Source organism: Muscardinus avellanarius (genome assembly GCF_963383645.1).
Source record: "Muscardinus avellanarius genome assembly, chromosome: 17".
Classification (NCBI taxonomy): Eukaryota; Metazoa; Chordata; class Mammalia; order Rodentia; family Gliridae; genus Muscardinus; species Muscardinus avellanarius.
Window position 1 is genome coordinate 508,406 of NC_137803.1, and position 15,987 is coordinate 524,392.

At 46.4% G+C, this 15,987-nt stretch overlaps 1 protein-coding gene across 2 annotated transcripts in view; it reads right to left on the minus strand.

Moving 5' to 3' along the window:
• The window catches only part of ATP9B (ATPase phospholipid transporting 9B (putative)), a gene marked incomplete at both ends in the record, with an annotated part of 192,631 nt that overhangs the window by 72,188 nt on the left and 104,456 nt on the right, over positions 1-15,987 (minus strand). The window lies entirely within an intron of this gene.

The window sequence follows — 15,987 nt, forward strand, 5'->3', positions numbered from 1 at the left end:
ACAGATCCTCTGCTTCTGATTCTCCCCAGAAGACGCGCCTCACTCAGGCTCATCCTGGAGGTCATCTGCTAGCTGAGCGAAACATGAGGAAATCACGTCGCTAAGAAGCAGTTCATTCTTCGCTGTTCCTGGAGACAGCGCGGACCAGCTACTCAGACAGCTCTCGTTCTCCCAGTGAAGAGAACGTGGCTCTGCTGAAGCATGTAACTTCAGTTTCGAGCTCTAGCACCTGTGCAGACCGCTTCTCCTTGCTTGGATTCGCCCCTGAAGACCAGAGGCAGTCCAGTGTGCGGGGTGGGGAGGCCCTCCGGGGACTATGCGTGGGGAGGCTGCAGAAGCAGGCAGGCGGGGTGAAGCAGCACAGGGCCTGGGCTGAGCTCACTGGGGCACCGACTCTGCCCTTCGGCTGAGCGCCAGGTTCCCCATCTGTAGAATGGGCATCGGAGGCACCTTCCTCCCAGGGCTCTGGAGCTGAAGTCATGTCACATCCACACGGGGCACAGCTCCTGTGACCAGGGGGCTGGATAGGCACGGCAATGCCACTGTCAGATGCTTGCATTCAATCTAGTTTCTCTGTAGCCAAATGTGTGACTTTGGGGCCTGCACTTAAATTCCCTAAGCCTCGCTGCACTGGTGTGCAAGTGGTATACCCAGGGAGCAGGGGTGGAGGTGCACACAGCAGCCATGGGCCGTGAGGGCACAGAAGAGCGGACAGCACGGGGCTGCTGTTCCCGACTGCCACGAAGGGCGGCCACGGTCCCACAGGGCCAGGCACCGCTCTGCCGCACCAATGCCTCTTGACTCTGGTACGAAGAAGTACAAAGGCTAGCAAAACAAAATATACATGCCACGGATACCAAAACCTTGAGGAAAAATACATGGGGTACTGTAAGCCTTAAATTTACAAGTTTGAGAGCTGCTAACAGCTTCATTTATTTTGTAGTACCCTTTGAGAACCATTAATCCATTAATTTTGGCTAGTTTTAGAATTCAGTGGATATGTGGTTTTGATTATTTGTCATAAACTCTCATGAGACCATGAGAGAAAAACATGGAAGAAAAACAAGCTTTGTGAGAAAGTCCATTGAGTGTAGCTGTCAGAAAGCCCGCTACACTGCAGGATGGTGTATGCTAAGGTTGTGAAAAGGAGCTCTTTCTGGGCCGCTTACCTGTAAGAAACAGCCCAACTAGTGGGGAGAGCAAGACGAGTGTCCTGAGGGGTGACTGCAGACCGTGGGAGGGAGGGATTCAGACGCTGCTGCATCCAGGATGGAGGCATCCACCAGCTCACAGTGTACATGGGGGTAGGTAGAGGGTGGGACCTTCATACCAAGACCTGCCAAGACCTGCGTGTGTTCGTCTGTACGACTTGAACCTCACCAAGATGTATAATGACATTGCACCCATAAAGCTAAGCAAAATGTTCCTTTGTGTGGGGAGCAGTGGGGAAGGAGCCCAGGGGCATCTACCTCTGAGCTACAACACAGCCCTGTTTTATTTTTATTTCGAAACAGGGTCTTGCTAGGTTGTTGAGAATCTCCCTACTTTCTGAGGCTACCTTCGAACCTGTGATCTCTTGACTCAGCCTTCCAAGTCCTGGGCTTACAAACGTATACCATCACACCCGGCTAAAAAATATGTTCTTTAGAATTGTGAAACAAAGTTTTATTCTCTGACCAGGCTTATGTTTTAAACCTGTCTTGAAGCCAATAATCAGCATTATTACCCCCCCCTTTTTTTCCTGGCATTGGGGATCAAACCCAGGGGCATTCCTTCTCCAAGCTATACTCTCAGACTGATTTTATTTCTTAATTGGAATCTGGGCCTCACTAGGTTGCCGAGAGCCTGGCTAAGCTGCCGAGGCTGGCTTTGAACCTGCGATCCTTCTGTCTCAGCCTCCCAGTACTGGGATAACAAGCATGTGCCACCATACCTGGCACAAATCTACATCTCAACCCATGGAGCCTGAGAAGTTGCAGATACAGCTAAGCAGACCAAGGGGAGGGCTATCCCTGTGGTTCCTAGGAAGGGGCAGCTCTCAGGAAGCCAGATGCTCCTCTCTGGCCTTCTTGGCCGTGGCTTGGTGGGGTGGGCTCTAACTAGGCAAAGGCAGCACCGGCACTGTAATGCACAGAAGGTGAGAGGCGGCTGGCAGTGGAAGCAGGCAGGGCTGCTGTCCCTGGGCTGCCCTGGAGAGGAAGGAGCCAGGGGGCCAGAGCCTCCTTTCTAGGACACGAAGCATGGTTAGAGCACCGTGAAGCACACTCCCCTCAAAAGCACTTTAGATAGTGCAGGCCCCTCTTACAGGAAGAGTATGTCTGCTGGCTAGGGGACACATGGCCTGGCCCTCTTCCCTCATCCAGCCTCTCTGTGTCTTTTCACTACTGTGCAAGAGTCCTAACTAAGGAAACTTCCAGGACACGAAGCATTGGCTTTTCAGGAACATCTCCTCACTTCCAAAGTAATACTAAATGAGACAGGCGACAGGGGATGCTCCTGCACATTGCTGAAGGTCCACAGAAGCCTTTCCAAGACGGCAGGCTCCCACGTCATCCCCACCCCACAACATGCCTGTGCTCTGGTCCCAGCAGGGATGGCCGACCTTAGAGCAGAGCCATGGGGGCTGCGTCAACAGGGACACCCCAAGCCCTCCCTGCGCTCCATAGCCTACCTCTAGGTGATGCACAGGGCAGCCCCCCATCTCCCCGGACACGGAACACTAGACAGGGAAAGGAACGTATTCGGGGGTTCTGGAAACGCCCGCGTCAATTCCCGAGCAGGGCCGGGCCTTCCCTGGAGAAGGAGGCTGCTGGAAACCACACAGGCTGATTCTCAGCTCCACTTAAAAAGCAGCACAAGGAGGACAATATCCCGCAATTTCCGCTACTTCACTACTACATACTTTATGCTTGAATTATTGAGAAAAATAGGTTTTTGGATTAAAATGAAGAAAAATTAAGCCAAGGAAGTAGAGCACGTTTCGAGGCCCAGATCTCTCTGCTGTGACAAAGGCGGTCTAAGTTTCAACCCACTGAGGAGCAGATGAAGTCATTATTCATTCAGTCAGGGAAAAAAGACTCAATTACCTCAACCTAAAGATGCTATCAATGAATGCAAAGTGCATATTTTACTCTATTCATCCAAATCCCATTAAAAAGTGAAAGGAATGATTTAATCTGGCCTTCCAGAGTTGGTCTTTTTTGTAATAAAGAATCACTGTCTTGCAAAACGCATAACCACTACCCCATGCTTTCCCGTGCATCACAGAGGTGAGAGACTCAAAGGACAAAACCACTCAGAAACGAATACAAAGTTTCCTTTGAAAAATGCCACAGACAGGACCGCACATTAAAAGCAGCCACTGCACACGGATATGCAGATAATTCGAGGCATTAATACCTTTCTAATTGACCGAGACAGATGTGGGCTGCTGCCCCACTAGTGAATATCGGGGTTTTGAAGCCAAGTAAGCTCGTCTCCTGCTCCCTGCTTGCTCACAGAAAGTGCACGTCCAGCAGGGCTTCCCGCCTGGGCCCGCCTGGGCCCCGCGGAGTGCAGCTGCATGAGCTGCGGTGTGCACAGCTCAGCCTCACAAGTGGGCTGACACACATGACACACAGTGGCAGAAATGATGAGTGTGAGAGCTTAAAAACCACTTTCAATGAGTGGTTCATCTTTTTACATTGGATCACTCTGAAATACCTCAAAGTTTCTCCAGTTCATCAGAACGACAATGTGGGCTCTTAAAAGCTTTTTAAAATGAAAACTAGTTAACTTATAAAGTTACAGATGCTATAAAGAAAGTAGTTTTAGTTTTGATGTGAATCTCTGCATTCTTTAAAGAATTTCTGAAACAACTAAGCAGACCTGATACTTTTTACTAGGACTGCAAAATCTTTTCACTCATTAAATATATTATTAATCACTTGAAGTAATTATGACTGTATAAGAAAAGGTAAATTAAATACACCAGGAAGTAATTTTCAACATTTATTGTAATTTCCTATATTAGTAAGGCAAATTTTCTTCTACCTGTCATAATATTTGTTTCATTTGAAACAACTGTGATAACAAAATTAAATACGCTACTGGAAATTTTAATCTCCAAGGGAAAATTTGTGCATAATGTGTAAGACAACCACAATGGCTCTGCAAAGGGGCTGCTCTAGGGTAATGAACACAGTAATTGCCTGTATAATCTAAAATGCTACTAATGGCAACGATCACAAACCCATTTAGCTCCTCTTTAATTTATGTACCAAGTTTTAAATAGCTAATGGTTCTCAGTAAAATAATGGCTTATGCCAACAATAAAGGGTAAATACGGTATTCTCCTGCTTAATCAAGAAAAGATCGGCCAGGTTTTTTATTGAACACATGGATGAATGAGAAGAAGGCCTTATCTCTGTAACATAGCAGTCCTCCATCCATCGCAAAGCGAAGACTCCCTGCACACTACCAAGTTCCTTAAGAACCAGTGTGCACGCAAATTAACAAAACCGTATGGTACCAACTCTTAAGCCATCAGTGTCAAGTGTGTAGCAAGCAGACGAAGCACACGAAGACACTGCCGGCTGGGTGCTGCAGTCGCGGACAGGAGGACACCCTCGATCTGCTCAGAGCACGCTCTTCTTCACATGGGGCACTTGAGAACATTGAAACGGTAAGATTTAAAGAGCCAGTGTACACATTTGCAACAGTCAATATTAAAACTACCCTACATTGTACTTACAAATACAGCACAATTTGATAAAGAGAAAAGCTCCCAATCAAAAATTTTCAAGAGAAAAGCCCCCTAATTTATTTAAGAGTACTCTGCTACTCAACTGAGAGAAAGATAGCTCTATAGCTGAAAGACTATGTAAGGAAAACCCCACAGTTGGTGATGTTTATCTTTTACCACATAAACTGTTTGTGGGAATGTAGATCGTGACTATAACACTGAAATGGAGCTCTGCCATTACTTAAATAAAATTCTGACAAGAAGCATATTCCTTTTCAGCATCGTTTTTTATTTTTAATTAAAATTTTTTTTTTTTTTTTTTTTTTTTTTTTTTTTTTTTGCAGGCTTGGGGATGGAACCCAGGGGCATTCGACCTCTGAACTACACCCCAGCCCTATTTTTTATTCTTTTATTTTGAAACAGAGTCTCACTGAGTTGCAAAGAGCCTCACTAAGTAGATGAGGCTGTCTATGAACCACGATCCTCCTGTCTCAGCCTCCCGAAGGCTGGGATGACAAGTGTGCGCCACCACGCCGGCTCTTTTCAGCATCTTTAAGAGAAGTCAGCCCTATCTTTCCCCTTCAGCACAATCTTTTTATTTATTTTTACTGGCACATTGTAATCACACATCATGATGGAGTCCAGGCTAATGGAGACACCCATGCACACAGCACGCCTAGCAAATCCTCCTCCCAACTCCGCCAGGCTGGCGCCCCACCTGGCACATCACTAAGATTCACACTGAGACTTTTGTGTGTGTCCATCGTGTCCACGGAAGAGTTTCCTTTTAGCACAATCATAAGAAATACGAAAAGAAAAATTTTACTTACAGCAGTAACTTTTTCCATTATGGAACTTAGCTTTTTTTTTTTTTTTTTGGTGGCACTGGGGTTCCTGGAAACCCTTCTACCTCCGGGCTACACTCCCAGACCTATTTTTTATATTTGTATTTGGAAACAGGGTCTCGTAAGCCAGCACGGCTGGCTTTGAACCCGCACGATCCTCCTGTCTCCTCCTCCTAAGCGTGGAGATTATAAGCGTGGCCACCATGCCCGGCTGAGCTAAAATTTTAGGTATGAGTTTCTGCTTGCTCTCAAGTGTATCTTCTTGCTCCTTGGCCCCAACTGCTTGCAGTGGTGGCCTGGTCCCACCCTGCACACTTACTGCTTGCCGCCCCAGTGGTCTGCGGAGGAAGAATAATCTGTGGGCTCAATAATCTGTGCTTTGAAAGCTCTCTAAGTATCAGCATGACAAAGCGTAATTTTACACATGCACATGGGGCCTTAATTCGTAAAAACTGAAATCTATATTCACAAATAGACATTCTGAAGTCTACCGTGAAAGGGTATTTCATAACCTGCATTCTTCCTAACCAACAAATTTTGCCTATTCTACACTCAGATTTTAAGGTTTATTCCTGGATTCCTCTGTAGTTATTAAATATGTTTTCTCCTTGTTATTTAACATTTAAAATGAAAATGGAAGCTAGGAGTGGAGGAGGCACACACCTGTAATCCCAGCTACCTGGGAGGCTGAGGCAGGGGGAATGCACATTCAAGGCCAGCCCAAGCAATTTAGGGAGACCCTGTCTAAACAAAGAAAGGAAGGAAGGGAGGGAGGGAGGGAAAAAAGAAGGAAGGAGAGGGAGAGAGACAGACAGGCAAACTCTGTGTGTGTATGGAGGAAGCAGGCATGCCCTGGGCTCAACTCCCAGTATCATTAGAAGAGACAGCAAAGATGGGGCACTGCATTTCTTCTGTAAACGCGTAAGGCCCAGAGCAAGGGTCAGCTGCTAAGCCAGGGAGCGTGCTGGTTGCCAGCCACCTGGGAGGAGCTGGCCCTGAAGCGTGGCACCCTGCCTGCGTGGCCCGTCTGCCAGGAGGGCCTATGGGAGCCTCCGAGCTGGAGTCAAGAGGGTTCGTGGTGCCCATCTCCTCAGACTGCTGGCCTTGGAGATACTGGCTCTGGCATGTTAAAAGGCACACACCTACTCATCAGCACATTTTTCGTGACTGTCAGTAGTACCCAAAGTGGCACACCAGCCATGAAAGTATATGTATACACACGTGCACATATAGGTTTGCTTTCACAAAACTTAGGTTAAACTTTATATGTTCAAGCAGGACAGTTTGGTCCTACTAACTGTTGTCTAATAGCCTTTACTGATACTAGAACATTTATTATGCTGTAAAGAACACATCGAAAAGTAAGCAAATATAATACAGTGATTCACAAATACGGATAACTTAAAATTTTTGTTTTTTGCCGGGCGTGGTGGCGCACGCTTGTAATCCCCGTGCTTGGGAGGCAGAGACAGGAGGATCGCACAGGTTCGAAGCCAGCCGCGCGCGCTGGCTTAGGAGACCCCTGTTTCCAAATAAAAATGTAAAAATAGGTCTGGGAGTGTAGACCAGAGGTAGAAGGGCTTCTAGGAACCCCAGTACCACTAAAATTTTTTTTTGTTTTAAATAATTATTAAAATTAACATTATTAAATAATTATTAAATAATCATTTTAATTATTAAAATTATTTCAACTTGTGACACGTCAAAACCATATTTAAGCTGAGCATTGGTGGCACATGCCTAGGATCCCAGTAATTGGGGGACTGAGACAGGAGGATTGCAGGTTTGAGGTTGACCTTAGGAACTTAGTGAGATCTTGTATGAAAAAAGAAAATAGGACCAGGGGTGGAGCTTGGAGATAGGTGCCCACAGGTTCAACTCTTAATCCCACTAAATATAAAATAATACTTAAAGCAAAAATGAATAAGTGAAAGTAGAAAAGAGCCTAAGACTATTTGGAAATTTGGCTTTTACTCCCAAATGAGACCAAATCTAACACCGAATATTAAGATAAATCCATAATTTTCTAATGTGCATTACTCCTGATCTTATTTTATAGTGGTCCATAGTTTATCTGAAAATCAGGGATGGAAGGAGACTGAACCCTAAAACGCATCCTGTCCCACACTTCACCTTGAATGTAGTGAACACTGCCTCACAGGAGCATGTCTGTCTCTGTGACACTGCGGGAGACGCAGGGCAGCAGCGAGGACGTGGCGTGGCGGGGCTTCACCAGCAGAGGGTGCTCAAGGGTGGCGCACAGTCCTCCTGAGTGCTGAGAGCCGGCTCTCCCACCTCTTTCTGACCAGTTCAGTCTACTCAAGACGTGTTTCTTGAAGTTACCCCAAATATCCTTTCTGTGATGTGGAATTCCGGACACACAGAAGTGACAGACCGTATCGTCCTGGATTAAGGGGAGGGACTGAATCAACTCTGCCACCCTCCAAGGAGTCCTATAGAGACTGGGCACCTGAACTGCTAAGGCTCCTCAAGGCTGCAACCTAAAGCTTTAAACCAAGGCCCAGCGCTGACCAGGCTTGCTGCGTGGCCTCAGGTCCTGAACGTACTGCCCTTGTTTTGTCATAACAATGCTGTTAGTTTCTAAGTGGTTTCTAACTCAAATGACCCAGCAACTTCATATAATGCCCTCAACAGCCTGTGCTGCTGGCCAGGGGCACCAGAACCCTGGACATCAAGACTGCTCATGCAGGTAAAATCCAGGCAGACATTTGGTTTACCATTGGTCTAAGTAAGTAAGAAGCTTATTTGGTACTTTTATATTTTAACAGCTATGTTATAAATAGTAGTATCCTCCAACCCTTATCTAAAAATGGGGTGCCCATGAGTCGAGGGGCGATGCTCACTGTGGAGAGAGAAAGCTCCAGCTGCTATTTCCCCATGCTCTGCCCGACTGACCGGTCACGCTGCCTTACAGAGAGAGGTCCCACGCCTCGGGAATTCCTTTCCTTATCCTAGGGACAGGAAAAGTGGAGTTTTAAGATAATCACTCTAAATGGCACTGACACTGTAAGAGAAAGAAAGGCTCTAGGTTACGAAGTATCCGGAAGCCTGGGCCCAGTGGGGCAGGCAGGCCCGGGCTTGCTGAAGGACTCATGTGGGAGCCGCCTGCTGTCCTCTCGCTAGTCCACTTCTAACGGCCCACCTGGAGCAACAGGGCTGCGTGGCTCACTTTGACACCTGGAGGTAAGCGGAAGACTGTGTCGCTTTTGTCTCCTGAATGTGGCAAGCCTGTTATTCTAAGTATCTCGTGGGAGGAGAGGTAGAAACACTCTTAAAATATACTCTTAGCCGGGCGTGGTGGGCACACTTGTAATCCCCGCACTTGGGAGGCCGAGACAGGGGGATCATACAGGTTCGAAGCCAGCCTCAGCTACTGAGTGAGGCTTTCAGCAACTTAGTGAGACAGACCCTGTTTCCAAATAAAATATAAAAAAGGTCTGGGAGTGTAGTCTGGAGGTAGAAAGCCTCTGGGTTCCACCCCTAGTACCACCAAAAAGAAAAAGAAAAAAAGGAAAAATATACTCTTAAATACTCACTTAAATACGATGATTTCTAAAGTACATTACTAAATGTATTTCTAAGTATACTAGAAAGTAATCTCACATTTTAAAATAGATTAATAATACCAAAATTTGGGTTAAGACTTGCTAAGGAAATCACTAAAGTACATAGGGCTTCCAGTGTCATGAAATTTCCAGTGTTCTGAAACCCCCATGCAACATCTGTTTTCCCTTTAGGGAACTCTGTACTCTTTCAAAGGAAAAATTGGGATCTTTCTAATATTCAGATTCTGAAGGAATCTTTCCTGGTAGTGGCTTGGAGTGGTGGACCACAAGGGTGGGAAGGGGCGGGATCGAGGAGAGGAAAACAGGCCAGGCGTCCTTCTCACAGTAAGTACTTAACTGGTACTCCACGCACAGCAGCGAAGGACCACCCAGCAAGGTCCCAGCTCCGTCTTCTCCCCCTGGAGTCATGAGTTATTGTTCTTATGAACCAATCCTGTAGAACTGGGGAGGGGTGCACCTTCTTCCTGCTTAGTATTTTCCTTATCTAATTTTTGAGAAGAGGATAGCTAAGTTTTATTAGTAAATGAGGTCATTAAACTAACAACTGAGGCGGGGTGTAGTGGCGCACACTTGTAATCCCCGCGCTTGGGAGGTTGAGACAGGAGGATCACACAGGTTCAAAGCCAGCCTCAGCTACTGAGTGAGGCTCTCGGCAATTTAGTGAGACCCTGTTTTCAAATAAAATATAAAATAGGTCTGGGAGTGTAGCCCGGAGGTAGAAAGCCCCTGGGTTCCACCCCAGTACCCCCCCCACACACCCCTGAAAGTCTAATTGTCAACCCTAGACTTCATGAGAGGTGATGATGCAGGCAAGTTTCTATGTATAGCAAGAGTCGTTCAGTGATTACAATATATCCATCTCCATTCTTTCTTTGGCATCCCAACAAGTATAGCATGTTTAGTTTATTAGTGCAAAGGAACTTAAAGTTCTCCAATATCTAACTTCACATGGATGGTGGCATTTGGCATGCTCCCATCTTGAGTGGCTTTGTGCAGGGCTCCATCTGTGCAGGGCTTTGCTAGAACCAACACTAAACCACAAAACTTAGAAGAAAGGAAACGCTCAAGAGGATCCCAGGGCCTCAGGTCAAAGAACACGGCACGTGGCCCGAGTGCGCGAGGAGGCGTGGACCACTGAAGCCCTTCCCGGCTGCAGGTTCAGGCACCATCCCCACACAAAGCCACCGAGAAGGCTCTGAGGTTAGCAGGCACTCCCTGACTCGATGCGGCCTGTGCCCGCGGTGTGGACCAGAACGCATGCTATGATCAGCGTTTCATGCAGCTCATGAAGTCCCCTGGCCAGTGCATATCACCTACTTACAATGACACTAACACACGTGTGAAGATAGAAACATGCTGACCAGTGCTTGATATCACCTCTGAATCACTATCATTTTGAACAAAGACCAGGTTCTGCCCAGTTTTTGTCCCACCCACAAACTCGCTTAACTAGCTATTAGCCAGAAGCCAATAGGAGGTAAACCTTTTTATTTTTAAGACAGCATGGCAGAATAGCAGATAGAGAATCACAAAGAAAGAGAAAAAGAGTGAAGGAAAGTCATCACTCTGACCCCTGAACGAGCTCCTTGGTTTCATAATCCATGTGTCTTATTATTTGTGCTCTTTTGTGAGGAAAATGGAATTCATCAGATTTACTGAAAATTTAAAATGATAAGGGTAATATGGTTAAATAAACTTTTCATCTTGCTTAATCACCCTTTTATTATTAAAACTGTCTATTTAAAATGCACTTTATTACTGGTATCTTAGCAAAATGTAACATTGTTTTAAACCAGAATTTTTGTGTTACTTTATGTCTTCAGAGACATTTTATGAGCCATTTCATACTTAATGGCTTGTAAGCAATCCCGAGAGTTGGGAATTGTGTGAAAAGTTGCTCAGATTGACAGATAAAGTGAAAAGGTCTGTATTAATTTCCAAATAAAGAAATGCATGGCGTGGTATCTCACGATGATTATACTCTAAAGTACCAATTAGAACGCATCAGAAACTAGAGCAAGTTGACACTCTACAATAAAGCAAATAATTTCCAGTTGGAGGGGCAGAAAATGTTAATATGCAATGTTCAAGACTACAAGAATCTTTGTGAAAGGAAGTAGCTAATAAGGTTTAATGATGCATGTCAGGAAGCCACAGTGTGTAGGGAAACACAGCTGGCTTCATTTTGTAAACTATTTGATATACACATCTTTCTCGCTCACGATTATCAGCTGTGCCAGTGCCACAGGGGACAGTTTAGACCTCAAATCAGGATATTCTTCTTGTTCTCTAAATTACAAGTAAAATACATTAATATAACATGGTGCTATAGGCTAGTGCCCTGATGAAAGCTTATCAGTTCGCAAAGAGGATTAAAGTCTTCTGCACAATGTTGCGGAAACAATCCTGCCAGCCTCAATAGTCCACTGAGCACCAGAACCATAAAAAAAAAAAAATCATAAAACAGACAGATGCTTGGATTTGGGGATTAATTACCTTCACCAGAACGGTTCCCATGTTTCATACCTTAGGTATTAAAATACACATCACCTAAGATGTTCTGCGGTACCCCATGTGCTGCCACTGGGCTCCCTGGCGGGTGCGTGTAGGGACCAAGGAGCCCCCAGAAGGCAGCATGCCTCAGCCAGGGGACGGCAATGTGCAGGTGACAGCAATTAGCAGCAGATGACGGAAGCACTTTGAATTTGTACCAGATGGCAACGAAGGGCCACGGAAGCTAGCTAACCCTCCACAAGGAGACCCTGTGTGAGGCAACCATCAAACTCGAAAGTGCTTAGAAGCAAATTAATTATTCAGCCACCAGAAGACAACTGCTAGGTCACAGCACTAATATCAGAATGCTGTTAAAGCACTCGGAGCGCACTTATTTTAAATGTAATTACACATATTAGCTGTTAAACACAAGCAGGCCTCATAATGATGAAAAGGTTGCCCTAAACTAAAAGAGCTAAAATTCTAGTAATTAGCGAGTTGTCTTACGGGAAAATAGTCAACAGGTTCCAACTTTAGAAGAATGCTCTTGTGGCTGAACCTAGGAGCAGCCCTGAGTGGGAATCTGTGCAGAGACCTCGGCAGCATCCTGATGAGACTGAAGGTCAGAAGAGCAATAGAGGAACACCAGCACCTATCCGGCTCACAGGCCGAGCAGCTACAGGACCTCCAGGTCTCAGAGGTGCTCAGAGGCGAGCCGAGTCCTAGGATGCTAGGGCTCGTTCACACCAGAGGGGAGGGAAGCGAGGCAGAGAGGAAGCCGAGGCGGCGAGCTGCAGGAAGGCCTGGCCGTCTACTGGGCACATCACGCACTACTTTGCTCAAGTCGATCTGCATTATGTCTTGTGTATGAAAACAAGGCATAAATGCTTGAGATGAAAGATGCGTAACTAATTTGCTATGACAGGATTTATTTCCACACTAATAACTAATAAATAACACATAAGATGGCTTAAGTTTTTGGTTTACATTGCTTAACAAATTTATAGCTGATTAATTTCTTTTCCCCTCAGGACCTTAGCAACTTACAGCCCAACAGTCCTTTCTGTGGCTTAGCTTTGCTGACTTCATCCCATCTCTCTAGCTGATTTGTGCTGACTTCCGAGGGGCAAGGGCATCTGACCAAGGACATGGCTCCTAGCAACTCCCCATCTGCTCCTTCAGCCGTACGTCCTTGGCCCAAAGCTGCCCACTCCTACGGTGGCCCAGCTCGCCGAAGTGCACTACAAACAAAGCTGGCTCATTCCCACCGTCAGATGTCTGTGGCTGACCTCTCATTCGGTACTCACATCTCCATTCGGCTCATGACAGAAAGACGGCCTGAATCTTCTTTATCAAAATGTTTTCTTTTACACTTTTTGCTTAAATGTGGCAAAACTTGCTCGACTGGCATAAATTACTACACTTGGAGAAAAGAAGAACACCTTAAGTAAAATGACTACTTGTAACTCAGTGACCCCCAGGAAGCCACAGTCAATTACAGTCACGGGACACACCCTCTGGCCTTCCTTCACCAAGTTCCCCCTTCCCTGGTGGAGAGGCCAGGGGGCTGGAACCTAGGTAAGAAGGGCTCTCACCACCCCAGGGAAAGTCCGCACAAGGCTTCTCCCATGCGAGCACACTGGGCCCGCAGGACTCTCCAGACCCCAGGCTTTCAGAGGCCGTCCACCTCCTGTTTCCCAGTGTTTCCCAGTTATAGCACTCAGAAGGTATCTGCCTTCCACAACAATGCTCCTAACAACGTTAGAAACATTCTCTCTACAGGACAATCATAAATGTTACATACAAAAATCCTAAATGACAAAAGGCACAGAGAGGAAATGTCTGAAACATGCCCTGGTCACCAGGTAACTCTCTGATGATGGTGTGCTGCAAGTATGCTGATTTTTCTTAATTTCTTCTCCAAGTAAATATGACGTGCTGGTGGGAACAGGCACCACGATGACTAGGCTCCGAAGGAGTTAAACCACCAGAGACTGCTCTGAGTCCCTGCAGTGCACAGAGCACAGGGTCTTCCTGCCTCCCCGTGGCCAGGACATGGGCTGGCCGCCCAACACCGGCTCCTCTGCGGCCTGGCTTTAGGGTGGGCCTGTGCACCAAACAGGAACACAGCGTCAACCTCATTTGGTCTGTTCTGAAGGCGTCAGTGCTTAGGATGATGGGGGTCCGCTGTAGGTGGACGGAGGTGGGCAGCAGGAGCCCCAAGCAGCCTCCGCCCTGCAGGCCCAGTCCTTTCTTCCCCTCTGGCCGTGTCTGTGACCCAGACACACTGGCAGACGCGTGCCTGAGAGCCCTCCTGAGCCTCCTACCCCGGGCATCACACACACAGTAGTTGCTACCTTAAATCCCAGTTGCTACATGCTTCTGTCTTTCAGACGTGATAAAAGGGCACAAATTTCTTCTTTCATCTATTTATTACTTATTTTTCAGTACTGGGGATGGAACCCAGGGGCATTCTACCTCTGAGCCGCACCCCCAGCCCTATTTTTTTATTCTTTATTTTGAAACAAGGTCTCACTAAGTTGCAGAGTGCCTCACTGAGTAGCTGAGGCTGGCCATGAAACAGCATTCCTCCTGTCTCAGCCTTCCAAGTACTGAGATTACAGGTGTGAGCCACTACTCCATAATCTTTTACTTAGTGTCTGTGTGTGTGGTGCTGGGGATTGAGCCCAGAGGCATTCTACTTCAGAGCTACACCCTAGCCCTGTTTTTTATTCTTTATTTTGAAATAGGGTCTCACAAGGTTGATGAGAGCCTTTGTACTTGCTAAGGCTGTCCTTCGACTTGCAATCGCCCTGTCTTAGCCTCCCAAGTACTGGGAGTATAAGCATGAGCCATTCAATTCTATGGCAGACTATTTTGAAACCCATCTTAACATAAAGAGACAGAGTTCTCCACTGTGAGGTCAAGTTATCTCCTGGCTCCTTAGCTATTCCTGGAAAAGCAGTACTCTGGCAGCACGAGGAAGAGGAGAGCCTCCCTGCTGCCACCCCAGCTCGTCAGTAAGTTGAGGAGATATGGCGTCCAGCCCCAGGACAGTGGGGTCTCAGGCAGTGTCCAGGGCTGCTAGAGGAGGGGGGCCTGCCACCATTCACCATGGGCAGCAGGAAGGCCTTGGGCTGGACTCTATATGTGGCCAGGCATCCAAATCAGTTGCCACTAGTGTCTGGATGCACACAGCCAGCACAGCCTCGGGTCCTGCTCCAATAGCAGCAGCCGTGGCCCAAACGGCCATGAAGTGGACCCAGAGCCCGCACTCCTGTGTAACCATACCCCAGAACCTGCTCCATTAAAAAAATAATAAAAGACCAGCTAGCCACACACGGTCGACCTTGACATGGTAGCGTCCAATACCTGACTATGCTGGTCCATGATTACAAGGTAAAGTATGTGGACTCTATACGTTATTGCGTAATCAATTTGGAAATAAAACACTTTCCTGCCATTTTAAAATAAAAATGTTGCACCGAAAAAGTTTTATTTCACACAGCAGCAAATGGCAAATAAAGTAAAAAAGTAACTGAAACAGCATCAAAAAAATTTTCAAGGGCCTAGAAATAAATAAAATGGCATGAAATCTCTCTGGAGAAAAATCACAAAACATTATTGAAAGGGATATACGATATACATTGATCTAAGACTCATTATTATAAGAATTCTCTCCAAAGCTCTATAGATTGAATCAAATTCCCTACAGTAATCAAAATGTATTAGCACAATGTCTGTGTGACTTTGAACCTCACGATAAAGAAACATAATTACAATGTACCAATAAAAGCATAAGGATCTCAGCAGGGAAAGGATTCACAGGGCAAGCAGGAAGGGGCCCAGAGGCACACCCCCGTGCCAGACCCATGGCTCCCCAGCACACCTTCCACGCTGGGATAGCAGCCTGGCCTCAGTGGGTGTGCGTCCTTATAGCGCCTATCTAGGGGGAGCTGGCCACTGCTCCAGAAAGCCAAGGCTGAAGAATGCGCCTTGGAGAAGGGCTGGCCACAGCTGGAGCACTCAAGGCAGCTTCCAGAAACCACAGCATGGCCGGGCTGCTGGCAAGAAGGAAGAGTGCCTGGGCTGCTGGGACTCTGGGGTGTCATCATCTGCCTGCCTTCTTCTCAAGGACGGCAAATGCATCATCTGAGACTGAAATTAAACCTCTGAGGAGCCATTTTTCTTTATATTGTTTGGAATTAAAAACATATTAAGTTGATCCATTATGAAAATTCTGTTCACTATATTGGTGTGTTTCAGACCATGTCTATATCTTAAGGCTATGAAACAATTTTTGTAATTGTAATAACAAAACAAATTATTGACTTTAACT